Below are 26,001 nucleotides of genomic sequence, written 5' to 3' on the forward strand. Positions count from 1 at the left end.
ACCTGCAGTCCTGGGGAGAAGATTCTGCCTTCAGAGTGGCCTTCATCTATGAGCGATGACACTGGGGACGGGCTCACCCATGCCCTTGGGGTTACGCTTCCCTCCATCTTCAGAACAAAGGGACCCTGCTCTCCCCAGCCGTGTGGGTATGAGCGGCCTGCCCTGTGCAGACTTCACTGCTGCAGCACAGCGGGGTGGGGCCGTGCCAGCTGCTCCTACCGCTGGAGTGTGTCACTCCCTGCCATCTTCTTCCTCCCAGCCCTTCCTTCCTCCTTTCTCTTGGCTGTTTGTCTGAAGGTCACTCAGAGTGCGACCACTGATGCCTGTCTTCCTCCCTCTGCCTGTGAGTGTGCAGTCTTCTTCCCGGGGCCCCTGAGTCTGCTCCAGGCCTGGGCTCCCGGCTTGCCCTGAGAGGAGAGGCCTTCCTCCTGACCTCCCAGACTGACCCGCCTCCCCTGTCCCTGCTGACATCTGGGAACGTCACCACATGTGTTTGCTGTGTCATCTATCACAGTGTTCTCTTTACAATTGCCCTGTGTGAGTTGGAGATGACCAGCCACACTGCCCTGGAGGGCATGGCCCCCATCGCCAGGTGTGTCTCCCAGGCACACCTGTGATGTAGACTAATTTGCCTTGGATTCTGGTTCACTGAGGACAAATTAGAACTTGGTGCCACGCAGTGCGTCATTCACAGATTCAGCAGTGGCATCTCTCTAAGATGTCAGCACGCCTCACCCCCATGTCAAGATCTCTGCCATACCAGGCTTATCTCATTGCTTGTCTACAGGTTGCACCTGGTCTGCGGTATGAGGACAGTGTCTAGCAGCAGTGTGAGGTCAGTCCTTTGTCCCAGCTTCTTTTATTATTCATACCATAGTCAGTCACAGACACTCCCATACATACAGGTGCTTAAGAGTTGCCTGAATGTGAGTACTAAGGTGGGACATCTTAGCCCCATCACTAGGGTTCACCTACACCACTGGTCATCGCCTCACACTTGTGTTTCTCTCCAGTTTCACTGGCTACTCCCATTACAGATGGGGATGTGCCCTGTGAGTGTGTGGCCCTTGTTAGAAAGACACAGGCCCTGTGCAGGGGTCCACAGCTGTACGATTGGAGGCCCAGTTGAAGAGCTGGAGGTCCACTTGGGGACTGGGGGCCAATTTGGAGAGCTGGAGGCCCAGTTGGAGAGCTGGAGGCTCAGCTGGGGACTGGAGGCCCAGTTGGAGAGCTGGAAGCCCAGTTGGGGACTAGAGGCCCAGTTGGAGAGCTAGAAGCCAGTTGGGGACTGGAGGCCCAGTTGTAGAGCTGGAAGCCAGTTGGGGACTAGAGGCCCAGTTGGAGAGCTAGAGGCCCACTTGGGGACTGGTGGCTCAGTTGGCCAGCTGGAGGCCCAGTTAGAGAGCTGGAGGTCCAGTTGGGGACTGGAGGCCTAGTTGGAGAGCTGGAAGCCCAGTTGGGGACTGGTGGCTCAGTTGGCCAACTGGAGGCCCAGTTAGAGAGCTAGAGGTCCAGTTGGGGACTAGAGGCCCAGTTGTAGAGCTGGAAGCCCAGTTGGGGACTAGAGTCCTCGTTGTAGAGCTGGAGGCCCAGTTGGGGACTGGAGGCCCAGTTGGGGACTGGTAGCTCAGTTGGCCAGCTGGAGGCCCAGTTAGAGAGCTTGAGGTCCAGTTGGGGACTAGAGGCCCAGTTGTAGAGCTGGAAGCCCAGTTGGGGACTAGAGGCCCCATTGTAGAGCTGGAAGCCCAGTTGGGGACTAGAGGCCCCATTGTAGAGCTGGAATCCCAGTTGGGGACTAGAGGCCCCACTGTAGAGCTAGAAGCCCAGTTGGGGACTGGTGGCTCAGTTGGCCAGCTGGAGGCCCAGTTAGAGAGCTGGCAGCCCCATTGGGGACTGGAGGATCAGTTGGGGACTGGCGGCCCAGTTGGAGAGCTGGAAGCCCAGTTGGAGACTGGAGGCCCAGTTGGAGAGCTGGAAGCCCAATTGGGGACTAGGGCCCCATTGTAGAGCTGGAGGCCTAGTTGGGGACTGGAGGCCCAGTTGGCCAGCTGGAGGCCCATTTGGCCAGCTGGAGACCCTTGCATAAGGGACAAACTCCTGTGGACTCAGTTTTCTCAGGTGCAATGTGGAGCTGCAGCCTTTCTATGTGTGGAAATGACCTTACAGTGGCACTCAGTGAACAGTCAGGCCTGGGAACGATAGCTAGATCAGTGGGCTTACGTTCTCCACAGCTGAGTTCTTTGCCCAGAGCAGAAGGCCATACATATTCCCTTATGGGCTCCGTCACAAGGAGCAGCCTCGCTGCCTGCTGCTATCCGGGGAGGTTGAGAGAATGCAGACATCCACAGTGGCCATGGGCGCTCAGCAGCTGTGATGGCAGTGCCTAGAGAGTGTCCGGTACTGTGCTTACTGCATTAAGAACACTGTTTTTGAGCTACGCCTGCTTGGCTGGAGTGCGGTGTTGGGGATGAGGACTCGCCAGCTGCAGCCCCACACCCCTGCCCACAGCTGCAGATCTGAGCCAGGGGCAGGGGCTTCTCCGCAGCTCCTGCAGGTCAGCTCTTCCTGAGACAGACCAAATTGATTCCCACTTCTGACAGTGAGATCAGTTGCTAAATTGGGACAATTTCCTTGATCTGCCTGTCCCTCAATCCCTTTATCGTCAGAATGGAATAACAGCACTTCTCACATAAAGTGGTGGAGGATTAAGCCTGAGAACTTGAACACACAGTAACGTTTTACTGCATATTGTAGGCAATAGATGGGTACCAGCTCTTTAAGTGATGGTAATAATGTAGTTAGTAATTAAATCCTGTAATGTCACTCCCCAAAATACACATGTAAGGTACATGAGGAAAGAAACACAGGCCAGGAAGACAGGGTGGTGGGCAAGGCTGGCGTTTGCCTCTCATCACTCAGCTCTGCTCAGAGCAGGGCTGGCAAAGGCAGGAGCGGGCAGAGCCAGGCTCTCGGGCTCCACTGTGGGAGCAGGGGGTGGCCAGCCTCACAAAGAAAGGCAGGGGGAGGCCCCAGATGTGCCTAGTTAACTTTTTATAAATTAAGTTAAAACTTAGAAAGTACATTTGTCTTTGGGAATGATTGTTTCTTCTGTGATCTGATAGTAAGCATTAAACACTCCACGGGCCACCCTGCTCTGGCACCACTGTCTGTAAGGAGCCCCGCAGGAGAAGCGTCTGCAGCAACGTGAGTTTGTCAACGTGACTGTGTGCGGGGAGAGCTGACTTGTGCCGAGGAAACACCAAACCTTTCCTGTTGGCATGCTGGGCTTCTGAGGACAGGATGTATTTTCAATTTGAAATTTGGAAAAGATTTTATTATAATAGGTATTTTGGATTCTGAGACAGCAGAAATTGCAGCGTATCTATGCAGGGGCCAATGCCAGCAGCACCCGTGTTCTCCTGGGGTAACTCCCTGGGCACCCACTCTACCCTTGTGTCAGATGTGCGTTTAGGCGCACTTAACTTGTGTGATATTGACAATTAGACTATAACTGTCCATGGGAAATGTGTGCTTTACAGTGACACACTGTCACCAGCTCACTGCACAGTCAGTGACAAGTTCACGTCCAAGCACTTGTCACTGTTTATGTCATATTAATATTTTCACTAAAATTAACTATTCCCTACAAAAAATGATGGCTTTATTTTTATAGTTAAATGATTACTGAAAACATGGCATGTTCAAGTAATCAATAAGGAGTCTGATTAGCTGTGTGGAGTGTAAATCCGGTGGGAGACAGAATTTTTTTTTTTCTCTTTTGGAAATTTCATTAATGCCGGCAGCCCTCAGCTAAGCACAATATGATTCATGTATCCCTGTGAAATAAAACTCAGGGGTCCTAATAAATCTTTTATTTTAAAATCCATATCAAGGTTTACAAAGAATGTTTCTGACCAATCCAGAAGGAAAAGATACCCTACTAGGTAACAAATCGCCAAAGAAAACTGGATACATTTTTTGGAGAGGGCTATGCAAACCTCTTGTTGAATTTGTGGGATTAGAAAAATAACATTGACTGTGAAGGGTTTCCAAGAACTGGCTTTACTGCAGCCCTGCTTGGGCCTTTCCCATGCAGATTCCAGGAAACTGAGGACCACATATGTGTCTTGAAACTGCAGTCAGAAGGAGACTGAAACCAGACCCACAGACGTCTTCCTGGAAAGACAACCTTGGACATCCCAGGTCAGATGGGCGAGGTAATGCCCAGCGGGTTTCCCTCCCCACAGCTCAGTCTCCACATTAGTGATTTCACGACCCTCTGGATCACTGGTATCCATCATCAGTATAGTAAAAGAATCAGGATTAATTTAAATTCACTTAGACCTGAAAAAATATTCCACTCAACACTTTTTTCCCTCAAGGTGGGATAAATACGTTCATTCAAGCTTATATAAAATATATACAACTTGGTTTTTCCTCATCAATATTTAACTTGTCTACAGTTTTCTGCAACAACAATAAAAATGTAGACATCTTAATTTTTAATTTTCCCTTATTTTCATTTTAATACTAAATAATAACTTTGTGATTTCAGTTTATAGGAATCAATGATTTTTGAAGTGAACACTGTGGGTAATTCTCCCCGATACCAGTGTTGTTACTGACTTTTTCCCATTTGTACCTTAAGGTAAACACTATTGGCTTAATGTACCTGTCTGGTGTTCTGTTTGCTTTTTCCGTTGGAATAGAGGAAAATTATGTTGCCTCCAAATGTATACTGTGTACCTCGTGTGTAGTCTCTCAAATTCTTGGTTAGAAAATTGGCAAACAGAATCTGATTTACAAAACCAGAGGTTTGTAAAATCTGATTAACCCTGAGTTTTTGTGTGCCCAGGAATGGAGAGTGACCCTCATGACTTTGGGTGTGGGCACCTCAACCTGCTCCCGAGAGGGGGGTCATGATTTCCACCCTCCAGAGGCTTTCTTTGCAAAGTGCTGTTAATAGCCCTATTGGGGTGCTGGGGCTGAGACCCCCTGGAATTGATGGGGCTGCCCATGCCCGTAATAAGGTCATTCAGAGGGCAGAGAGGGTGCTCTGCAGCCTGGTGTCGAGTCATGTTGAAGATCACGGGAGCAGGCAGGGCCTCCAGCTCAACTTGTCAAGGCTGGGATCCTTTATTGTGCTCTAGTCCAGTGGTCAGCAAACAATGGCCTACAGACTAAATTTGACCTACTTTTTGTTTTTCTAAGGCCCTGAAGTTAAGAACGTTTTTATTAAAATTGTTTTTAATTGGTTGAACAAAAAGTCAAAAGAAGAATAATACTTTTCACCCTGTAGAAGTTCAATAATCCAGTTTTACTGACACACAAGGAAACACCTACTTTGTGTGTTACCCCGGCTGCTTCTCCACCATAAAGGCCGAGGTGAGAGGCTGCAGCCGAGACTGGAGACACCGAGACACCTAAAACACTGACCACACGATCTTTTACAAAACACAGTTGCCACGCCCTGCTCTGGGGAGCTGTGGCTGGGACTTCCAATAGGTGCGAAGGCTGGTGGAGTCCAGGATGGGGTGGGGAGACCACCCGGCCATCGCTTCAGCCGACTGCCATCCTGTGGGAAGCTGGCTCAGTGGGGCTATCGTGACAAAGTTTTTAGTAGAAGACAATGATCATAATATTTTAAGCAATTAAAAAAAAAACAATTCATCCCTGTGTAAGGGAGATGAAACCTGCCATCTACCCTGCACGTGCACAGCAGGATAAGCCCCACCCCTCGGCACCTGGCCTGGGCATCACATGGGCCCCTTCTCAGGGTGGCTGGTGCTGCTGCACACAAGGAAAGCAGAACCGAGGTCTCTGCATACAGAGAAGGCTGTCCTCGGCACAGCACCCGCGTGCAACACATTCTTGTTTTTCACTGACAAGGGCCACCACGTGCTTTCACTGTTCGTGAGTCAGAGCCAGTTACATAACCACACCTGATGGGAGAAGCGTGAGCCTGCTCAGTGGAATGGCTGGTCTTCCCACATCTCAGCCATTCAGCTCAAGGAGAGGCTGTTCTTGTCGTGAAGGGTGCAGACACTCTCAGCCAGATGCCATGAAATATTAAATTCCAAAAGGGAATTACATATCAATATATTCCTGTGATACAATGACATGCACCTTCAGTCGGCGCTCAATAATTGAACACATGAGTATTGAATGAATACATGTGGATATTTAAGTATGCATTCATGTAAAAGTTTCCATAGATATTTTTTATATTATCTGTCATACACCTGCAGTGCTCCCCCCAAACATACAGAGACAGAGAGACTGAGAGAGGGTAGAGAGAGAATAAACACAGGCCGTCATCCCATGATGGTTTATGCCCACGGCTGAGAGTGCCCTGGCCATGCTCAACCCTGGACCCACTCACCGTGGGGCCTGGACCTTAAGGAGCTCTGGAGCAACGTCACTCATCAGAATGACCATGGAGGGGTGTGACAGGGAGCACTCAAGGCTGGCTCTGAGTGAGATGGCATAATTCACCAGAACAGGGATAGTAGAGTGAGTTTCCAGAGAGAGGTCAGGTGGGCTGTGCTGCGACGGGCCTAGCCCGAGTGGTGATGGGGGATGGGGCACCCAGGTAGGTATCAGGAGCAAGTTGGTCACCCAGGAGGAGCCAAAGGACTCGGGGCCACAGCAGACAGACATGCTGAAGAAAGGCTTTCCAGGCTGCCCCCCTGTCCTGTGTCTGGCTGTCAGTCAGCTTCTGGGATACATATGACTTGCTGAATATGCTCCCTGTTCTCCACGTTGAGCCCATGGTGGGGGTTCTCGGCAGAACCGAGGGACACAGACGAGGTCCTCATACTCTCTCATTTGTGTCCCATGCTGAGAGCAACAGGGCTCTGGGGGCTCCTTCCCAAGGGGGTGGCTTGAATTGTAACCCAGCTCCCTCCGGCCTGGGTTCTGGGTCTCTTTCACTCTCTCCTGGCAGGGAACCCTCACATTTTACTTCAAACAGTTCATCTTTGGCCTTTCAATGAGTCCATTTAAACCACCCCAAACTGTTAGAGAGCAATGAAGAGTGACAGCTCTGTGCTCTTGTTTCAAAGGTGCACCTACCAGCACCCACGGAGCGATGGCATTTATTTTCTTAACAAATAGAAAGATGAGGGTGGTGCCTGTGGCTCAAGGAGTAGGGTGCCACTCCCATATGCCGGAGGTGGGAGGTGGCGGGTTCAAACCCAGCCCTGGCCAAAAACCACAAAAAAAAAAAAAAAATAGAAAGAAGAGATATGAGCAAACACCAAATCAACACGTACACCTTACCCTCTACGCGTGTGCATGTGTGCATGTGTGTGTGAGAGAGAGAGACCACTGTTAACTCTGGAACATTTTCAGGTTTTTGTTTAGAGATGAGGACATACAAAGCAGATGTTTCTGCATTTGCCAGCAGGGTCCGCGTGTGTTTTGGTGAGGGTACCTCACAAGCATGAGTGATGGTATTTGACAGTTGGTTCTGAGATTTCATCTTGCTTTTTCTGTGGCAGCTCAGATTGTTTTACCCTTCACGAGAAGTCAGAGCACCCACACTCCCAGAATGTCAGGGCTTTAGAATTGCCAGTGATCTCCATGTAGCTCAAGCTAGTCACAAAGAATGGACGCTGTGTAAGGACACTGACACTCAACCCACAGGCAAGGTCCTCATGTGCCGCCGCCCCCTGCCCATGTGATCCCAGTGCGCTGTCATCACTTTCCCACCTTTTTTTTGTTTGTTTTGTTTAGCAGGCCTGGGCTGGGTTTGAAACCACCTGCCCCAGAGCATACAGCCAGCACCCTAACCACTGAGGTACGGGCACCAGCACACTTTCCCACCATAAAACACTGTTTCTAAGAGCTGCAGCCCATGGAAGTCCCTGTGTCAGTCACCCCTCGGGTACAAACCCTAGAAGACCTTCCTGACAGTCCTGCCCGGTACTCACCCAGGTTCTACTGGGAAGCTCTCTCCACTTGCCTTCTGGAGTTGAAGCTCTAGAATCTCAGAACTTTTTATTCAACTATATTGCAGTATAATTTATAGTCAAGAAAACACACCTTTTGATGAGGCTAGGAAAATCCTGTACTCCGGGGAAATGATGGACATTTGATGGTGTGGAAGTTTCCCATCATCCCCAGCCGGTCCCCTGGCCCCTTCCCTGTGGATCCCACCCTTCAGCTCTCACCCAAAGCTACCGTGGATTGACTTTCTGTCACTACACACCTGTTTCTTTTCTTGTGTTTTGTGTAAATGGAATTCCTCTGTGGTGTCTGGCTTCCTCTGTGCAGAGTGGTATTTCTACGTCCACGGTGTTCTGCCATGTGTCTTTAACTCCATCCCTCACACCCCGAGTGGTTTGACACCTGCATGGGGTCAGCACTATCTGTCAGGAGATACCTGGGCCAGTTCCACTTTGGGCCATTACAGCCAAACTTTCCATGATAATTACATAGGAGAAGTGCTGGGATGCAGTTTTCCTCAGTGGTTGTACCATTTCCGCTCCTACAGCGAGGCCGTTGTCCCATCTTCACAGACACATACTAGTGTCCAGCTCTTCTAATTTTGGGTTCGTAGCCGCGTCTCTCTGTAGTGTCAACGTGCATTTCCCTAATGACTAATGATGCTGAGTATCTTTGCAGGGCATGTTTGCTATTCTTATGTCTTCTTTGGTGAAGTATCTGTTCAATCTCTAACCTCTTCTTTTATTAAAATTGAGTTGCATGTCTCATGACTGAGCTATGAATGCTCTTGTTTATTCTGGAGACAAATCATACATCAGATACACGTATTGTGGAAAAGTTTCCCTCACGCCTGTGATCCCTTGAAAATACTTCATTTCTCTTTCAGTTTGGAGAGTTACTTTTGCGAAGATTAGAATTCTGCAGAAAACGTTTCAGCACTGTGGCTTTGCTGTCCCAGTGTCTCCTGGTCTGAACACGTTCTCATGACAAGTCTGCCGTCCCTGTGGCTTTGCTGTCTCAATGTCTCCTGGCCTGAACACATTCTCATGAGAAGTCTGCCATCTATGTTAGGTTTTTCTTCCCTATTTAATGTGTTTTCTCCTCTGCCAGATTCTGAAAATTTCCCTTTACTTCAGGCTCTTATACATTTTATTATGAATTTCTTGTCATTTTCTGCGTAGTTTTCTCACTTGTGGTTCATTGACTTTCGTGGGGGAAGTCTTCTCTGAACACTTCCATGTACCCCGATTCATCAGCAAGGGCTCCACACTCTGCTGTGAGGGACCCGTGTGACTCTGCAGCAGTTCACGTGCCAGTCTCTGCCATGCTGTGGGGTTTCCTGTCACCATGAAATTCAGGGCTTGGGATTCAGCAAAGCTCAAGCGCCGCTCAGTACAGGTTCCTTTGTTCTTTTCTCTGTAGCCTGGCATCTCCTTTCTACATTCTGGTCCAAAAGGTTCCTCCATCCATAAAACTGAGATACTGATACATCTCACCTCATTCGTTCCCCCATATTCTCCACAGACCATAGTCCTAAGATGCCTGTAGTTCAGTCCCTCAAGAGCTACTCACACACACACATGCACAGAGTTCAATTTTCTAGTTACTTAATTTGAACATACTGGATCTTGCCGCCTATACCTAACCAGGTTACATATACACAAAAGTATTCACATGGTTCATAGGATTTCAATGTAATGCACAATTTTATACATAATATTTTAAATGTCCAAGGTACAATCCAAAACTCCTTGACATAAAAAGATCCAGAAGAATCTTAACCCTTATGTGAAAAGACAGAGAATAGATTCCAGCAATGCAGAGGGAGGATCATCTGACAAGATGGAAAGGCAGCCACTAGGCATGTGCTCTAGGAGGCCATTGTGAGCCTCGACAGATGAGAGATACAAAGTCTAAACAAATGAATGGGAAGGTATTAACAAGGAATTTTTTTTTTTTTTTTTTTTCTTCTTTTCTTTTCTTTTTTTTATTGTTGGGGATTCATTGAGGGTACAATAAGCCAGTTACACTGATTGCAATTGTTAGGTAAAGTCCCTCTTGCAATCATGTCTTGCCCCCATAAAATGTGACACACACTAAGGCCCCACCCTCCTCCCTCCATCCCTCTTTCTGCTTCCCCCCCCATAACCTTAATTGTCCTTAATTGTCCTCATATCAAGATTGAGTACATAGGATTCATGCTTCTCCATTTTTGTGATGCTTTACTAAGAAATTTTTTAAACTGATAAACATGAAAATAGAAACTTTAAACGTATTAATTAGATTACAACATAAACTGTGACTCAAGGACCTAGGGAACAATACTGAATGTCTAACAGTTATGTTATCAGAGTCCCACAGCAGAAGGGAGTTTGGTGTTAAAAAATATTTCAAGATGTTACAGCTGAAAACTTCCCAAGTCTGGTGCAAGACTCAGCTCTACCAACTGAGAAAACGGAGTGCCATCCTACCAGGAGGAAGCCAAAGGACTCCACACAGGACACATCATTAAAATAATATGAATATTAAGATAAAAGTAGTCTCCCAGTGAAAACTGATAGGTCTGTATACAGGAATGGTGAGGAAGACTGTGGATTTTTCAGCAGAAACAATGGAAGTTAGAAGGAAGGGGATGATAATTTCTAAAGTGATGAAGGGAAGGAAGTGTTAGCCCTAAATCCTACATCCAAGGAAGATTTCCCTCAGCAACAAAGGCAGAATGGAGATATTCTCAGATGAAATGACAATAAAAGAATTTGTTTTCAAAAGACTCACTGTAAAATAATTGTTGGGAAAGTTTCCAGTAGAAGAGAAAGAATACTTGAAGGGACATTTATTTTTGTTTGTTTGTTTTTTGTTTTTATTAAATCATAACTGTGTATATTGATGCATTTATGGGGTTCAGTGTACTGATTTGAAGAGACATTGAACATGACCATGCGGAAAACGATAGGATGGCGAGGTCTGGGCAAATGAAATAGGCACTTCTTCCCTTAAGATCTTTACAGTAAGCTTGATGTTTAAAAGTAAATTCTGTACCATTTGCTGATGGGTTTTTAATAAACACATGAAACTATTATGTAATGTAAAAGGAAAAGTTACAGCTGATATGGTTATAAGGTAAAATACGGATTCTAAGTAACTATGGAAAGTCAAATACTTATCTTCCAGTCCACAGAGAAAATCTAAATAATTACATACATACACATGCATGACTATATAGGTGGATGTGGATGTGAAAAATATAGTATATTATGAATGTGTGTATATATATATATATATATATATACACACATGTGGGAGAAAGGAACAGAGTGAAAATGATAAAAAAATGAAGTGAAATGCAATTTGTGCAAATAACCAACCAAAGGCAAGAATAGAGAAACAGAGCGACAAAAAAAAAAAAGGACGAAAAGAAAACAAATAACAAAATGATAAACCTAAGTTAAATATATTAATATTCCATAAATAGAAGTGGTCCAAATATAACCAAAAAAGGCAAAAGTTAATTCAATGGATATAAAACAGTGATCCAACTATATGCTGTCCATACAAACTTGCTCCAAGTGTGAGAACACAGGCATATTAACAAGGAATGGAAAATACGAACCGTGACACACTAACCAAAAGGAAGCTGGAGCATCTGTATTGGTGTCAGACGCGGACTTCAGAGTGTGGAAAATGACCAGCGCTAAAGATGGACAGCCCAGGATGACCAATGACTCAATTCACTAAAAAGATACAACAATACTAAGCTTGTGTGCACTAACAATACAAAGCAAAAAGCTGACGGAACTAAAAGTACAAACAGACAAGTGCAATTCTAGTTGGACATTTTGACATTTGTCTCTCCACAATAGATAAAACTTGCATAAAAATCACTGCTAGGAGCAGTGGCTCACACCTGGAATCTCAGCCCTTCGGGAGGCTGAAACAGGATGAACTCCTGAGACTAGGAGTTCAAGGCCAACCTCAATGATATAGCAAGATTCCATCTCTACAAAAAGTCGTTAAAAACTTAGCTGAGCATGCTGGCTTGTGCCTGTAGTCCTAGCTACCTGGGAGAGTCACATTAGCCCAGGAGTTTGAGATTGCAGTGAGCTATGATGACAGCCCTGAACTCTACTCCAGGGTAACAGAGTGAGACCCAGTGTCAAAAACAAACAAACAAACAAACAAAAAAAAAAACAGACAGCACCTGTGGCTCAAGGAGTAGGATGCCGGCCCCATATACTGGGGGTGGTGGTTTCAAGCCTGGCCCTGGGCAAAACTGCAAAAGAAAAATCATAAAGAATATGGAAGAATTCAATAATACCATCATATTAACATAATGGCACCCAACTGCAACTTTGATCCCAATAACATAATGCATATTTTTTTCAAGTGCATATGTAACATTCCTCAAGATAGTTCATATTCTGGCCATAAAACAAATATCAATCAACAAACTTAAGAGAATTAAATTATGTTTTCAAACTATAAGAGAAAACTAGAAATCAATAAGAAAAAGATTTTAAAATTCTCTAAATAGATAGAAATTAATCAACATACTTCTAAATAATTCATGGAAAGAAGGGAAAGTTTCAAAGGAAATCAGGTATATTTTGAATAAAAAGAAGATAAAGACATATGAAATTTGTAAGATGTACTAGAAATTGTTCTTTAAGGAAATTTATAGCATTAGAAGTACATTTGAGAAATTTAAAAGAGGTTTTGAATCAAAGATCCATACTGCTTCTTTAAGAATCTAAAATAAGGGCAAGATAACACAAATCAATGAACTACAGAAAATAATAAAATACAAGCAGAAATCCATGAAATTGAAAACAGAAAAACGATAGAGAAAATGGACAAAACTTGAAAGCTGGTTCTCTGAAATGATCAATAAAATTGATAAACTTGTAGCTAGACTGTCAAAGAAAAAAGAGATAAAAAAGATATGAATTTTACTAAACAAGAAGAAAAGAGATAATAACACTTCATAAACATTAAAGGAATAAGATGCTGTTATAAATGATTCTATACTATGAATATCAACTAAAAAAAATTACTTGATGAAATTAAAAATTTTGCTCCACAAAAAACAAGATTAAGAGAACTACCTACAAATACAGACTGAGAGAAAATACTCGTAAATCACATATCTGTGATTGTGATTTGAGGATTACATGATGGACATGTAACCCGAATATATGTGCATTATGTTAAAGGATCTCAAAACTAAATGCTAAAAGAATCCAAAAGACTTGCACAGATACTTCACCAAATAGGATATAAAAAATTTAACTAAGCATAAGGCAAGATGTTCAATATTATCAGCAGTAGGGAAATAAAATACAACCTTAATGAGACACAACTACACACCTATCAGTGTGGTTAGAATACAAATAATTTCAAGTGCTGGGGAAGACGGTGGAAGTGGGGTGTCTGGTATTAGAAATGACACAGCCTCTCTGGAAATTAGTTTGGAAGTTTCTTGTGAATAAATAGCCAGACATTGACCACATGATGCTGTAACCCCACCCCGGAAATTTACCCCAAAGAAATGTAAACTTGTGCTCACACAAAAGCCTGCGCAAAGACACAGCACATACAGCCACTTTATCTGTAACAGCCGGACGATGGGGACATCCCAAGTGCCCTTCACAAGGCAGGTGAACTGAGAGGCATCTCCACGGGGCTCCGCCCTGGACCCTGCCCATCATCACTATGTTGTGAAGAAAGTCATACAGTCACACCCAAGAAAAAAGTCAGGGGCTTCAAGCCAGCCCATATGTACTGGCTGATTCTTTAACAATATGGGCCACTCCCAAATTACGGAACACCACTCGGCAATTTAAAGGAGCACGCAGCTTGAGTGACTCTGAAAGACTGTGTGCTGAGGGACAGAGGCCAGTCTGAGGGTGTCAGATGCCATAGGACTCTGTTCATGCTCACGTGATGTTCTCAGACAGACAGGCTGCAGTGCTGGGAAATGACCAGGGGTCTCTGGGGCAATGCTGAAGGGCAGGAAGAGGTGCTTCTGCAGGGTGGGCCATGCAGTGTCACCCCTGTGGTGATGTTTCAGGAACCTGAACACCCCCACCACCCTTCACACAAAAGTGCTCTCTTACTGAGGATGATATAACACTTAAAATTGAAGAAAAATAAATAAATGGCTAATAATGGAGGCATAACTAGGCAAATTGTGATAACACCTTAGTTAGAATATTAAAATAAAAATCATAAAGACTTCAGCAACATGATAGAGCAAATTGGTAATAATATTAAGTGAAATGGGCCATGTTGCAAGATGGTGAATTATATTTAATTTTGTATCCACTTTCAAAAAATGAATATACAAAGTGATATTAATAAAAGATAAATTATTTTTGCAGGATGATGGATGATTTTCTTTCATGTTCTTTTCTTTTCCAGAATCACTTTAAAGAAGGAATATTATTTTTAAGTCATATTTACAGTAATTAGGGAAATATAAATTATTGACTTTTTGGTTATTCCCAGAATACATACTAAACCTCATACATAAATGCAGAAAGGTATAAAGTGTATCCTGTATTTAAGAAACCATCATGTATACCAGCCTGGCTTTCTCATCCTTATTCCTTTCTTGGGATGTGATTTTTTATCAGAGGAATGAAGTTGAGAATGTGTAGGGGTTGAGGGCTTTCCACAGGAGCTTGATTTGGGGCAAAACTGAAGAAAATGTGTAAAGAGAGACATTGTACATGAATTTTACAATAAATACATTTATCAGAAATTAACAACATCAGGACAAACTAAAGTCAGATTTCCAAAAGCAAATTTGTTCCCTCTACACCCAAATTTGTAGGCAGAAAAAAATTCTTACTTTATTCCATCTTTATTTCTTCTGGTAGAAGACAAAGGGGCATAGTGTCAAATTGCCATAAATTATTTATCAATTCGGCTTACACGGTGTTTCAAAATGTCAAATATCCAAGAATTCCCCAGCACCGGGCTCAGGGAGGTGAGCCCCAGAGCTCACGCTGCGTCTGAGCGCGCAGAGCAGGCCTGCGACCAAACCCTTTCTGAGCAGTGGCCCCACGGTTTTATTTCTTCGTGGAGGAATGGATGCTCCCGGCTGGTGCTGAAGTTGCCTGTGCTTGGAGAGGTGTCTGCGTGTGTGTGTGCCTGGCATGTGCGTGCAAGCGTGTGCGCATAAGGCCTGAACACACACTCCACATGTGCAGCACGGGAATGCGCGGCCCGTGTGGCTGCCCTGTGAACGCAGGCCCTGAGCCGGGGACGCAGACACGGAAGCATGAATTAAACCAGATCCCCAGAATCAAAGTGTGCACAGCTACACATCTGTCTGGGCTAGGGGCTATGTCTATAAAAACCAAACCAAAACCAAACAAATTTCCGAGCAAGAATTGGAGCACCTTCCGGAGCTCAAGTGTGCAGTCCACAGGGGAGAGAGTTGCTGTCTCCAGTCCACTGGCGACCTTGCCGCCCCGTCCTCCCTGGCTTGCTGGTGCTTTGTTTGACAAGGGGAGTGATGTGACCCGTAATTGCCGCAGACCCGCAGCAGGTTCTGAGCGGCTTTCTGCGCCGGGCGCCCGGGCAGCCTCCATCTGCCGCGGCCTCCTGTGCCTCCCAGGGGGGGACCCGGCTAATTTTTCAGTCAATTAGCAGAGGGCGGCTTTTGTTCTGCCCGCACACACCCCGGGCTCTGCTTACACGGAGCCGGCTTTCGGATGGGGAGGGTTACCAGAAGCATATTGTGCGGGGTTTTTCCATGACCCTGTGACATTGTTGGGCAAACGTTATCCAGTCATCTCAGAGATTTGCTGAAAAGCCGGTGGCTCCGCTTTCATCGCGGCTTCTGGGTGTGTGGAGGGGAGGGGCTCTGAATGAGCAGTGTCACAGAAGCCACCTCTTTTGTGACCCTCTGCGTCTTCTCTCAAGTTTATTTATTTAAAAATAAAGGTCAGTCACTGCGATGAGGACAAGGCAGGGGTTCAATTGACATAGAGGTTTATTAGGCAAAAAATAGTCCCTTCAACCTGCCAGAGGTGGTTTGGTCTTTGTCTGTCTTAGCCTGGGACCTTCTGGACCAGAGCTCAGCTCAGGCTCTACAACCCTCTGCAAATCCAGGAGCCACCATCGCCTCTCGACTCAGTTTCTCTGTGGGAAATCTAGATGTAGGGCAGGTGGCTTGCTTAAGAGAACTCCCCAGGGTCCATTCGCTTTGAAGAGGGGCTCTCTGGTGCCTTCTCTGTCCCTGCCACACCCGGGGCATCCAGCTGCACCCAGCTTCTCCTTCCCTGGAGGCCGCACTGCCCCCAGCCCTCTGCTCTCCTTCCTCCGAGACCGGCTTGAAAAACACACCCAGGCCCCGACAGGGAAGCCTTAACCCTCACGGCCTTGCAGGTAAGGAGCTAGAAGTACTTTTGCTTAGGTATTTGTGCATTGACGGTGCATTTTGTGGCCTTGTTATGACACAGCAGTGCGTGCTTGCTTGGAGCCTGTGATCCTAAGTCATGCTTTGTTTCTCATTTTCTTCCAAAATTAAAGCTATCTTTCCTTTCTTTTATGTTTAAAAATGTCCAGAGTGCAACATACAGTATAGCTTTTCTGTTTTCAAAGAACACAATTCTAGAGCATGCCCAGGCCTGCTCCCATCTCTGCCCTGCTGGGGGACAGGGCCTTCCAACTCCTGGGGTTTGCGATGATCTCCCCAGATCCCCAGATCCCCTGGCCAGGGTGGCCTGATCCCCCAGGTATGGGCTTCTCCTTCCCCACCTGCCCACTGCCCTGCAGCCTCTCCTGCTGGGCCGAGGCAAGCCTGGCTCCCTTACCCGTTGTCAGCCCAGCCTCTCTGGTGTTTCTTCCTGTGCTTAATAAATAGATTTTTTCTCAGTGTTAAGCAATAAAATATTCACTGGATCTGAGCTGGGGTTAACAGATTTCTGAAAATTTCATTGCGTGACAGCCTGTCCTGCATAATCCCCTCAGCTGTCTCATGTTCTGGGGCAGAAACCATCTAATGTGTCACTCTAATAGTCTAGAATTACACTTGTATCACTGTCACCAGCATATGGGGCTGTGTATACCCCTAGGCCCAGCTCCCTCTCTTTCACGGCTTTTAAAATGATAGCATTTGGCAAAGCCAGCTCCAGCAGAGTGCTGTCCTCCACCACAGTGACAAAGGGTGCCACCAGAGGCCTGACCAAGCGGCCAGCCATGGTGCCCTTTGCTGGATAATGAGCGGGGCACCCTCATCTGCCTCTGTCCAGGGCTGGGGGAGATGAGCACTGGTCCCCATTAATTATGCAGTCTTTGTCACCAGCACTGCATCCGTCCAGATCTCCCACCCTGACTGAACATATTGATCTCTGGATGTCCACGGGCCCTGGAGGACTTGACTAGATAACTCAGAGGGAGCAAGAGGCCCTGAGAGGAAAGAGGGAGACAGAGAGAGGGGCAGGGGGATAGAAAAGGGAGGGGGAGAGAAAGGACAAGAGAGAGGGAGGGAGAGAAAAAGACAGAGAGAGACACAGAGACAGAGAGAGAAAGAAAGAGGTGGGAGAACAGAGAGAGAGAAAGAGAGAGAGGGAAATTGGGAAGAGGAGGAGAGAGAGAGACGGAGAGAGAGAAAAACAGAGGGACCAGCAGAGATGGGGGAAAGGAGGGGAGGAGAGAGGCAGAGAGAACCAGAGGGGAAAAAGAGGGAGAAAGAGAAATAAAAGTAGAGAGAGGCAAAGAGGGGGCGAGAGATACGTCGATCCAGGCTCCATTTCAGGCACATTAAGAATCATCACTGACCTAAATTTAGGGAAGAGAGAATGGGAGAGAAAAGAGAGAGAGAGAGAGAGCAGAGACAGAGACATGGGGGGGGAGAGACAGAAAGAGGAAAGGGGAGGAGCACAGTGAGAGAGGAGGACCCGGACGGCTGGGGGAGGCCAATGGCAGAGCCACAGATGGGCCTGGGCACTGCACGGGGGGTCTCAAATTTCTTTCTCTGCCCAAAGCCACTTACACTCAACTAGGGTCATGGTTGGGGAGCTAAGATGAATAGTGGCAGGAAGGGGAAGGCATTTTTAATAGAGAACTTAACTGAAAAAAAAAGTGGGGCTGAAGGCAATAGGAAGCAAAACCCAGGCCGGGCCTGACCGCCCCTTACTGAACAGCGTGGAGGGTGGTGCAGGTCTGCCCAGCGCCTGACCGCCCCTTACTGGACAGCGTGGAGGGTGGTGCAGGTCTGCCCAGCGCCTGACCGCCCCTTACTGGACAGCGTGGAGGGTGGTGCAGGTCTGCCCAGCGCCTGACCGCCCCTTACTGGACAGCGTGGAGGGTGGTGCAGGTCTGCCCAGCGCCTGACCGCCCCTTACTGGACAGCGTGGAGGGTGGTGCAGGTCTGCCCAGCGCCTGACCGCCCCTTACTGGACAGCGTGGAGGGTGGTGCAGGTCTGCCCAGCGCCTGACCGCCCCTTACTGGACAGCGTGGAGGGTGGTGCAGGTCTGCCCAGAGCCTGACTGCCCCTTACTGGATAGCGTGGAGGGTGGTGCAGGTCTGCCCAGCACCTGACCGCCCCTTACCGGACAGCGTGGAGGGTGGTGCAGGTCTGCCCAGCACCTGACTGCCCCTTACTGGGCAGCATGGAGGGCAGTGCAGGTCTGTTCAGCACCTGACTGCCCCTAACTGGGCAGCGTGGAGGGCAGTGCAGGTCTGTTCAGCACCTGACTGCCCCTAACTGGGCAGGGTAGAAGGCGGTGCAGGTCTGCCCAGCTCCTGACCGCCCCTTACTGGACAGTGTGGAGGGTGGTGCAGATCTGTCCAGCTCCTGACCGCCCCTTACTGGGCAGCGTGGAGGGCAGTGCAGGTCTATTCAGCACCTGACTGCCCCTAACTGGGCTGGGTAGAAGGTGGTGCAGGTCTGCCCAGCTCCTGACTGCCCCTTACTGGGCAGCGTGGAGGGCAGTGCAGGTCTGTTCAGCACCTGACTGCCCCTAACTGGGCTGGGTAGAAGGTGGTGCAGGTCTGCCCAGCTCCTGACCACCCCTTACTGGGCAGCGTGGAGGGTGGTGTAGGTCTGCCCAGCGCCTGACCGCCCCTAACTGGGCAGGGTGGAGGGTGGCACAGGTCTGCCCAGCACTTTCTGGTGACACAGAACTCCCCATCCCTGGAGCCCAGCTGCCAGCTGGGACCTGCCCTACCCATGCTGCTGCACGGTGGACTCTGTTGTTCTGAAGGAACCCAGGGCAATTCTCGGGTCAGAGTGGTCCCTAGAATTTCAGGTCTCATGTCCCTGTCCCTGTATATTACAGAAGCTGTTGTCCTTCACGACTCACAGCCCAGAGAGCAGGTCTGGCCAATATGTAAGTGCCTTCATTCTTGGCTTCAGGAAGTTTCTCTGGGGTGGGAAATGTGATGACTTTTTGCAGAATCAAGTGCAAGTTTCAGCTGCTCCTCAAGGGCAGCATGTCACTGTTTAGAACACTGCTCCCCCAGCAGCTTCTGAAGTTGCAGCCTGGGGCGGTCCCGTGGTGTTTGCTTTGCTCCTGCAGCAGTGAAAGTGTTTGTGAGTCCTGAGAAAGCTTTGGGTGGGTCCACCACAGCCATCTGTCTGCTCCTGAGCCACGGAGGGCCCCTCTGGAAGCCTGTATCTGCCTGGTTGGTGTGTCGAGGCAGGCTCTGCTGCGCCAGTCGGCCAGCACCTCCTGTAGAGGAGCTGCCCTGGGATGCAGTACACAGAAGTTCTGTTAGAACTTCTGAACTTCATAAAACAAAAACCAAGATATAAACAGCTTCAAAAAAAAATAATAATAACAGCATCGAAGTGCCACATCAGGCTAGTGCCACGTGGCATGTACAAGCCATGTCAGTATTTCACAGTGGAGTTCACAGCATCCTTGGGGGACAGAGGCTGCACGCTTGGAACTGATTTTCTTAAAATTGAGGAGAAATTCACATAGTAGTAGATCTATCATTTTAATGTACATAATTCTGCAGCATCTTGGGCGTTCCCTGTGCCATGTGACACCCACCTGTGTGTGAAGTTCTGATACATTTTTTGTCATCCCAGCTTGAACTCCTACATCGGGGCACTTTCTCCTCATTTTCCTTCCTTAGCTCCTGACCACTGCCAGTCTCTTTCCCGTTTCTGGCTCCAGTTCGGGACATTTACGATCAATGAAATCACATGGCCTGTGTCCATGTGCGTCTGGCTGCCTTCCCTCGGCATGTCGTCTTTGGGGTTCACGGCTGCTGCACTGGGTAGAGTCCTCCCTGCCTTTTTAGGGGCAAATCAGAGTCCATCACGTGGACAGAGCTTATACCACCTGTCCGATTATCAGTGGATAGCCAGGGGTTTTTCAACCTTTTCTATCTCACGGCACACTGGAACCTATAGTTACACTTATGCAGCACATTTAAATTATGTTGATCAAAAAAAAAAAAGAAGAATAAAAGGAAGAATATACTTACTGTGCTTTGAACATCTTTTAAAAAATGATTTTATTAATGATCTTTAAAAATGTTCATGGCACACCTAAGAGCTTCTCACAGCACACCTTGTGCCACGGCACCTGGCTGAAATCACGAGTGGACATTCAGGTTATTTATATATGTTAGCTCTTGTACATAACGTGGCCATGAACATCTCTGCCTATGGATTTGAGCGCTGGCTTCCTGTTCTCTTGAGTGTGGACCCAGCAGCAGCAGTTTAGCACCATGAGGTGACACTGTAGTTAGCTTTCTGGGGAGCCTGAAGGGGAACACGGGTGACCTCACATCTGCCGGCTTCTGTCATGGACAGACAGACTCCTATGTTTCCCTCTGTTCCTCCAGGTCAGTGAGAGGCCTGTTTCCAGTGCCATCCCTGGGCAGGCTGGGCAATGGCTTTGTGCCTTATTTGGTGTCAGCTTTAGCCCTGGGTTCCCTGATTGAGTCCAGGAGGGAATCGTCACTTGTATGTATTCAAGAGCTCATGATGCTGTTATGAGACTTGTGTGATGAGGACATGGCCATGGTGGCCATTTATGGCTTGCATGTCACTTGCAGTGAAAAGCTGCACTGGCTAGATGGTGCCCTGGGAGAAGAAGCCAACCATCCTACAGCACAAGCACATGCTCTGTGGTGAGGGACTGACAACGCACTGCAAGCTGTGCAGAGGGAGTCCCCGCAGGCCCCAGAGCAGCTGTCCGCTCTCCTAGGCTGACACATGTGATTTGCACAGTGCTCTTTAAGTCACGTAAAAATTTCCCACAATCTGGAGGATCTTGCATACTGGTTTATTTAGCTGATTTTCCCTCTGATGGGTAGAAATATAACACTATTTTTCATAAAATGTTTTTGTGTTATGATTACATTTTAGCAGGTGCATAAAAAATTCCAGCTTTCTTTCCTTTGGAGGCTGAAGTTTAACCACTGTGCTCAGCCATCCTGTGAAATGAGAGACTGCCCTTACAGATGCTGACCAGTGGGTGCTGTTTTTAGCCTGAGTCTGGCTGAGTTCGGGGCTTGCCCTCTTACACATGAGCAGAAAGTGGGAGGCTATACACAGAGTGCGACAGTGCTGACCTGAAGGTGGTTTTCAACCAAGGAGCTAGAACTTGTCCTTCCAGAGGAGGGTCATGTCCCACCTGCCTCCACAAGCCACCCCTGCCTCGGCCTTCTGTGTTCCCAGCTGTCCTCTGGGAATTACCTTGGCCCTCACAGCACTGCATTGGGGTTGAATTTGGCGTGGGTAAGTATCAGTCCTTAGATGCTACTTTTCACTTTAGGGAAAACAAATTTAATATGGATGAAAAGCAAGTTTGAGAACTGAGGAGATGGGTGGTATATGTATATGTGTGCATGGGCACCTGTGTGTGTGCCTGTGCCTTTGTGTATAGTGTGCACCTGTGTGCAGGTGTGTATGTGACTCTATGAACATGTATCTGCTAATGTGCATGTGTTTAGACTATGGCTGTGTGCAGTGTGTGTCTATGTGTGCATGCATATGCGCCTGTTGTGTGCATGTGTTTGTGTGTGTGCATACGAACGTGTGTGTACACGTATGCAGTCGTGGTGCTGACTTTTATGTAGGTCACCTGTTGGCACAGTGGTCCCCGTTTGTCTCCTGAGCGTCAGCACCACGTGGTGGTGGGGTCTGGCCACTCCAGCCTCAGTGAGAAACCCGCAGTGAGAAACCCGCAGAGTGAACAGGATGAATACACACAAGAAAAGCATTTCCAACACAAGTAACAAGGGTTAAATAATTTTAAGATGTTATTTCTTTAAAATCATCTTTATACTTCACAGCCAAATCTTATGCATCGATAAGAATACAGATAAGTGTAAAAACTGGTCATCTTTGGCCATCTCAATAATCAATAACCAAGGTAAACTCCTTGGGGAGCTAAGTGATACAGGGAAAAACTCAGTGGGTTGTTTCATTCTAATTTGGTGTGTGATTTATAAGAGACTATATCCCAAGTTTTATGGGATAAGAAAATTAAACTTAAAACGTGAGGTTGGCTTGTTTTGGTTTCTGCTTTTCATTTTTAGAGTAGCTAAAAGAACAAAAAGCCTGGACTTCTTTCTCTTAAATTTGCTGAGATTTCCCCCCCGACAATAAGGTCTATCTGAGTCAATGTAAAATGGGCACTAGAATGGATATTTTGCTGATACTTGGTAAAAGGTACTATAAGTATCAATTTATTCAAGTTGGTTGATTGTGTTTTACAAGAGATCTATAGCCTTACTAATTCTGTCTGTAGTTGTTATAATTAATTGAGGAGGTAGAGTTAAAATCTACCATGATAATTGTCAACTTTCCAGTTACTTTAAGTTTTATCAGTTTTTGCTTAATTTCTCTTGAAGCTCTAAAATTAGTTGCATTTAGAGTTTCTATAACCTCAGGATGAATAAAATTTTTTTATCATTATAAAATTCCCTTGGTTACTGGTAATATTTTTTGTTCTAAAATGCAATTTGATTTGCATTAATATAACAAATTAAGCTCTTTCTTGATTCATTCTTTTAATTTAGCATATATTTATATTTAAACTACATCCTTTGTGTTCACTAACATTGAGGACTTATTACTTAAACAATCTGAAAATCATTGCCTTTATTTATGATGTTGAGATCATTTATATTTCATGTAATAATTATTATAATTAATAATTAATTATTATTGAATATATTCATATATAATTATGTTTATAAATATATTTATCTATATTTATATGTATATTTATATGTTTTTATATATAAAATTTCTGGTGATATTCTTTATTACTTTGTACAGAATGAAATTTCTATCTAGAATCATTTTTCTCCTACCCGAATAAAGTATTTTAACATTTTTCTCTTGTGTGTATCTACTGTTTATACATTCTCTAGCTTGCTTCTATAACTCTTTATATCTCTTTTATTTATTAAAGATATTTGTGTTAAGAATTTTTAAATGATGATTCTTCCTTCCTCCCTCTTTTTCTTCCTTCCATACTAAGAGATACCTCTACTGTTTCTGGCATGGAGTGTTTCTAAAGGAATCGGCTGTTTTTATTATGTCTGCTTCTCGTTATATGTGTCTTCTCTCCTCTCTCACTGTTTTAAGGATTTTCTCCCTATTATCTGTTACTGGAAATTTGACTATGATATCTTGTGGGGGGTTTTTTTGTTTGTTTGTTTTCTTTTTTAAGATTCATTCTTCTTAGGATTTATAAAACTTGTTGGATCAATGATTTGTCCAACAAATTTATCAAATTCGGAAAATTTTGGCCACTATATTTTTAGATGTTTTTGTTTGTGGCTTCCTCCTTTCTGAGATTATATGTATTAGATGACTGGACAGTGTCCAAGAGATTATCAATACTACCTCCATTTTGTTGGAATATTTTTGCTTTCTTTGTTTCATATAGCATAGTTTCTATGGCTGTTTCTTCAAGTTTATGACTTTTTATTCTGTAGGAATTTGCTTATGTTCCAATCTGTTGTATTTTTAAGTCAGATATTTTACTATCTTTGAATGATTCTTTTTTTTTTTTTTGTAGAGACAGAGTCTCACTTTACTGCCTTTAGTAGAGTGCCATGATGTCACAGGACTCACAGCAACCTCTAGCTCTTGGGCTTCCGCAATTCTCCTGCCTCAGCCTCCCGAGCAGCTGGATTCATATGCTTTTTAGAAAATTTTAATCTCTCACTACCATGTTTATATTTTCAGTGTTGTTTGTGATCTTATGAGATGTTTTTCAAGCTGCTTTTAAGTCCTTTCTGTTCTGATTTCTTCGTACCTATTATTTCTGAGTAATTTTTTTTGACTAATTATGATCCTGGTTAGTGGTTATATTTTTCCAATTCTTTGTGTGTCTGAATTATTTATAAAGTGCTGGATATTTTGTAGGTTTTTTTGATGTTGGTTGCTGGGTTTTGTTGTATTCCCCTCTCTGTAATGTTGAATTTTTTCTGCTGCAAACTTAAGTTATTGAAATCTTTTGAATATTTTTGCAGCTTATTTCTAAGCTTTGTTGAGGTGTGTCCAGAGAAACTTTAGCTCTAATTCTCTTAGTTTTATTATGAAAGTGAAACTCATGAGGAATCTATCCAATATCCTATCCATTGTAAAGTCTGCTGGCAGAAACACAAACAATTCCCAGCCCTGCATAAACCCCTCAAATTCTTTAACCTACCTCCTTCCAGTGCATATAAATTGATATACAAGGTGTGACAATTATGTTCATGAATTTGCCACTGTGCACTTATGCTGCAGCACTGTACAAACAACTCAGTAAGGTTTCACGACCATGGTATATCAGTGTCTCACAGCTGTGTTCCTCTTGACATGTGGGGTGTCTTCTGAGTGGCATTCATTATTGTTAGTTGCGCATTTTTGTGTGCTGTTGCCAGAATGTTGGAGTTTTAATTAGAGCAATGAACAAACATTCATCAATGGCAAGAGTGGAAGTGAAATCTGGGACATGTTAGTGGAAGTTTATGGGGATAATGCTGTGAAGAAAACTGGAGTGACAAGTGGATTAAATTTTTTCCTGAGGGGTAGAGAAAGTGTGACAGTCAAGAGAGGTCAGGGTGGCCACGAACAAGCAGAACAGATGATAATATTGCAAAAATTCACTAAATTATGCCACATTGGAAAAATTCATCAAATTTTGTGACAATACCATCACCTGTGAGAAGCAGAGCAGACCAAGTAAACATTTATAGAGAAAGAGGAAAATCTTAACTAAAATTCTTGCCCAAAAACTCATGGCTTTTGCATCAGCTCACATGGCACTGTCTGTGAGGGATTTTTTTACCCAGTAAACAGCTCACTGCACCAGCTCACATGGCACTGTCTGTGAGGGAGTTTTTACCCAGTAAACAAATAACTGTATTGGAAAAATCCTCCCTACTCATCTTATCTGCCCCCCAGTGACTTTTTTCTTTACCTGAAATAAAGGAAATATTGAAAGGAAGACATTTTGATGACATTCAGGACATCAAGTGTAATATAACAACAGCTCTGATGACCATTCTAAAAAAAAAGAGTTCCAAAGTTGTTTTGAAGTGTGCACTTGGTGCTAGGGTTGGTGCATAGCTCCCTAAGGGGAGAACTTCAAAGGTGACCCTAGTGATATCCAGCAATGAGATGTGTAGCACTTTCTCTAGGAGGAGTCCGCCAATGTAATTATCAGACCTTGTATGTTTCTCTTTATGCCACTGGAGTCCTTTGCATTGGCCCCGCCTGCATTGATCCTGGGGAGGAAAGGACATGGTGTACTGAAGTCTTGTAGAGTGAGCTCTGCTCTCTGGGAACAGAGTTCATCTTATCCTTAGCACAGTCACAGTTCTGAAGTGCCTTTAAAATATGATTTTCCCACTTTTCTTATTATTTTTAGTTCTTTTTTAAATTTAAATTTAATTTAATTGCAATTTCTGAAATTACTAGATAAGTACATTTTTGATTCTTATAGTGAAATGTTAGCTTTCATGGCTTACTACAGTCGACCTAGAAAAATGGGAAACTTCTTATGGAATTAAGTACATAAGGAAAAGAATATGTATGTATTCAGTATATAGGTATACAGATATATCCTCAC

This window comes from Nycticebus coucang, chromosome 1 (assembly GCF_027406575.1).
Source record: "Nycticebus coucang isolate mNycCou1 chromosome 1, mNycCou1.pri, whole genome shotgun sequence".
In the NCBI taxonomy this organism is placed as follows: Eukaryota; Metazoa; Chordata; class Mammalia; order Primates; family Lorisidae; genus Nycticebus; species Nycticebus coucang.